The sequence below is a fragment of the Oryzias melastigma genome, linkage group LG23 (genome assembly GCF_002922805.2).
Source record: "Oryzias melastigma strain HK-1 linkage group LG23, ASM292280v2, whole genome shotgun sequence".
In the NCBI taxonomy this organism is placed as follows: domain Eukaryota; kingdom Metazoa; phylum Chordata; class Actinopteri; order Beloniformes; family Adrianichthyidae; genus Oryzias; species Oryzias melastigma.
Window position 1 is genome coordinate 5927262 of NC_050534.1, and position 4358 is coordinate 5931619.

General features: G+C 35.8%; 1 protein-coding gene across 1 annotated transcript in view; it reads left to right on the plus strand.

Moving 5' to 3' along the window:
* LOC112156560 (proton myo-inositol cotransporter) overlaps nt 1–4358 on the plus strand; it is a 158582-nt gene that overhangs the window by 7296 nt on the left and 146928 nt on the right. The gene's annotated exons all lie outside the window — the stretch shown is intronic.

The window sequence follows — 4358 nt, forward strand, 5'->3', positions numbered from 1 at the left end:
CGGATGCCCTTCCTGACACAACCCTCTGTATTTATCCGGGCTTGGGACCGGCACAATGAGACCCTGGCTTGGGCCCCCTCGTGGCTAGCTGACTGGCAGCTGTTAATTACCTCATTAAGGGTTAGTTATGCCCTAATTTTATGGATCTATTTTTCCATTAGTCTCTGTTTGGAGGGCTAAATGTAAGGGTAGGGGAAGAATTTGGATTTGGCCTTGGACAGGTGGAAATCAGAAAAGAGTACTTCCACTGAAAATATTCTTTTTTTTTCTGTATCATGCCATAAGAGGAGTAAAATCAACACAATTTAGCAAACTTTGGCTGTGAACAAAACGGTTGCGTCTGACTCTGCGGAGGGTGCTGATACTTCTTTATGCTGTCTATGGATTCTTTTGTCTTCCCATTTTTGCTTTCTCTTCTCTTCACTTTTCCGGACGACCTCTTTGATGGTCCTTCTCCAGCGTATTCTGTCCTCAGCTATCTGCTCCCATCCTACTGGATCAAGATCACCTGACCTCATGTCACGCTTACAGACATCCTTAAAGCGTAGGATAGGTCTTCCTACACGTCTGGAGCTGGTGGTGAGCTCACCATACAGTATGTCCTTGGGAATCCTTCCATCGTTCATCCGTCTGACATGGCCGAGCCACCGGAGGCGGCGCTGGGTGAGCAAGGTGAACATACTTGGTATATTTGCCTGTGCAAGGACAATCTTATTTGAGATATTGTCCTGCCAAACGATTCCCAGGATTTTTCGGAGGTTGCGCAGATGAAAGCTATTGAGCCTACACTCCTGGTATGAGTAGAGACTCCATGTTTCACAGCCATAAAGCAGCATGCTAAAAACGCAAGCCTGATACACCTGTATCTTGGTGTTGATGGTCAACATATGGTTTTCCCAGACCCTCTTTGCCAAGCGAGCCATGGCTGTAGCTGCGTTGCCAATACGTTGGTTCAGTTCAGCATCCAGAGACAGTTTGGAGGACATAGTTGAACCTAGATAGGTAAAATCCTCAACAACCTCAAGAGTGTGGTCTTTTATGGTGATGTTTGGGGTGCTGCTCAAATTAGTAGATTGCCATTTCTTTTTAGTACTTCTTAGTACTTAATAAAGTACTAACACAGAAAATGTTAACTCATTGTACTGTACAGTTTTTGAGTAATTAACCTCTGAAATAAAAAGTGTGACATTGACATAGACTTTTGAAGATTTGTTTGTGAAAAAACTTTTTCATCAAAATAGTAGATCTCTATTCCTTCATGGCACTACTTATTACTTGATAGAGTATTAGCATTGAAAGAATTATGTTTTTTTACTGTCCAGTTTTTAAGTTATCTACTTTTGTGAAAGACTGGTGATCTACCAATTTGGTTGTAGATTACTCTAAAACTATACAAAATTCGTTGATACTTTGTTGGTTAGTACTCGTTCAAGTACTAAGTAGTACTATGAAGGAATGCCCATCAACTAATTTGAAGATCATGTTTTATTCAAGGTGTATAAAAGAGGTAATTTGCGTATTTATAGTGCTTTTTATTAGTGAAGATCACCAAAAGTGCAGGATTAACTTATCACTTACATTAATACATTCATCGAAAGTACTACTATATTTTATTTTGAAGCTCTACACTTTCTATAGGGATCTCAACCTCTGACCATTACCATTGCCCAGAAACTTGAGTGATGTAGAGAAGATCTGTGAGGGGAAGTGGACCAAAATCCCTCAGAAAAAAACCATCAGTGTTCAAACCTGGTGAGAAAACTACAGAAAAGATTTAACCTGTGTAATCACAAACCAAGGCTACTGTACAAAATATTAACATCTTAGGTGTTCAAATACTTTTTTGCAGATGGTGTATATAAATAATGTATTTTTAGAATTGTATTATTGATTATCTGCACAAACCTGTACGACCTTAAAATGTTGTAAAAATGATCACTTGAAAATGTAGATATGAGCAGGATCAATTGAAATAAAGTGTTTAACTATATTTATCTGTTAGTTCACTGGAAGAAATCACAAACAAAATCAGCATTTTTAAATAGATAAATATAACTTATAACTAATATTAAAAGGTAAATTGGGTGCACACGTGTAGAAGACAAGAAGAATTAAGTGTGGTGGCCCCGCTTTTGCAGGAAGGGGCAGATCCGTCAGTTTTTCCTGAGCAGACTGAGGGCTTTTGATGTGTGCTGCAGCCTGCTCTTTGTTTCACCAGGAGAGAAGTCACATCATGAGAGCAAGAACTACAGGAGAGACAGAATAACTGTTAGTTCTGTTCTGTGTAGAGTGTTGACCTCGCATGAAGATTCAGTCGAGAAGAGTCTGGAAATAAAATGTACTTTATCATGGATAACATCAACTATACTGTATGATTGTGAGTTGACGACAGATTCCTCTGGCTGTGGTGTAGAACTTCATTTATTGCAAAGAGGACCTATATCATTCTACATCTGCAGTATAGTGAATAAGGCTGAGTATCGCCAATAATTTCCAGAATTAATTCAGTTTACTTCACCAGAGAGTGTTATTTGGTTCCTATTTTTTTTCAGTTCTTTCAATCCTCTCAATTCAATTCTAACTTAGAACGTCTGTGATTGTTAGTGGGATTACTTACATTGTTAGTTAGTTTTTTGTTTGGTTCTCCAATTTGCACTTGTTCAAAACAAAAAATTGAAAAATTTTTTAAAATTTCTTTTACTTTCGAGTATACAGATATGACAGATTGATTTGAATCGATTTAAGCTTAATAGATCAATAATCGATCCATAAAAATAGAGATTGATTTAGCACATAAAGCTAAAGTCCACTAGCTTGATGCTAATTCAATTTCCCATAAGACAGCTAAGGCTAACTCTTGGTCGATCTAAACATACATTCCTGACTAAATGAACATCTTTATAAACTCAAAGGCGTGAATCTTCCAAACTCTTTTAAGGAAATATTGTTTTGAAGTTATCATTTGTGATCTAAAACAGTTTTTTTGTCATACTTTCTTCTTCTGGAATAAGGTGTAATGCTATAGTGTGATCGCCACCTGGTGGTCAAACTGAACACCTCCAGGAGATTCAGAAGAATGTTTACAATATTAATGATCTGAACATTTTTGTTAGAACTTCTCCTTTAGATAATCCATGTAACACTGTATGATATTAACAATCTCATTATTTCACTAATACATTTTACAGAATGTGAACTGTATCAGATTAATATAAATATATTCAAATCATACAGTAGAATAATAATGTATTTCTTAACAAATGTGTATAAATGTGTAAACTCAAAATTACATTTAATTGAATGATCAAAAGAATAAAAAAAATCGAATTGATTCAGACTCTTGTGAATCCAATCGTTTCTGGATACCCAGCCCTAATCTACTATATGTTTAGAAGATAATAATAGTAATATGATACAGTTAAAATACTGTAAAATTACTTTGAGTCTCAAACAGAGAAGCTCCAACAATTGTTCTGCCTCTCCTGGAAGGTGTTTCAGTTTGACCACCAGGTGGCGATTGCGCTATAGCATTACGCCTTATTCCAGTAGAAGAAAAGAAAATGAACAAAAAAAATCTGTGCTTTAGACCACAAATAATTCCTTTAAAAAATCCTTAAAATAGTTCGTAAAATTCATGCCTGTAAGCATATAAAGATTTTCATTCAGTCAGCAACGTATATTTACGTCGGCCGAGTGTTAGCATTAGCCATCCTATCGGAACAGCTGATGCCAATTATACGTTAGCATCAAGCTAGAAGACTTTAGGATTATGTGTTAGATTGATCTCTGCTTTTATGGATCGATTATTGATCTATTAAGCTTTAGGGCTTCGACAATTAGTCGACTAATAATTGACTATTAAAATAGTTGACAACGAATTTAATAGTGGATTAGTCGTTACTTAATATTATATGGTGTCAGTGTAGTAAAGTTGAACAAAATTGTGAGTGTTCAGCACCAAAAACTGCTATTTTTTTATTTGAATATGAAGAAAATTAAGCTTAAAATGGCATTTCTGAGTATTTCTTTATTGAAATTGGTTGTGAGTTTGATTATTTTATTGTCTTATCTGGTGTTTTTATGGTTTTATGTAATTTATCTGTATTTTTTCTGGAATTGTTTTAACATTTTTGCTGCGTCTTTATTGACCTTTGAAGTTTAATGTGCACCGCCTTTTTTAGCCGAGGTCATTTTAAGGCGCCATATAAATCAAATGAACGTAAACTTAAATTTGAGCTAACTAAGAGTGGATGAGGAAATGATGTCTAAAAAAGGGAATATCTGTGTTGTAGGTTGTAGTTTGAGGGGTTTTAAGCTAGTGGAAGAGTTTGTGAACAAAGAAGCTCTCAGCAATGGGG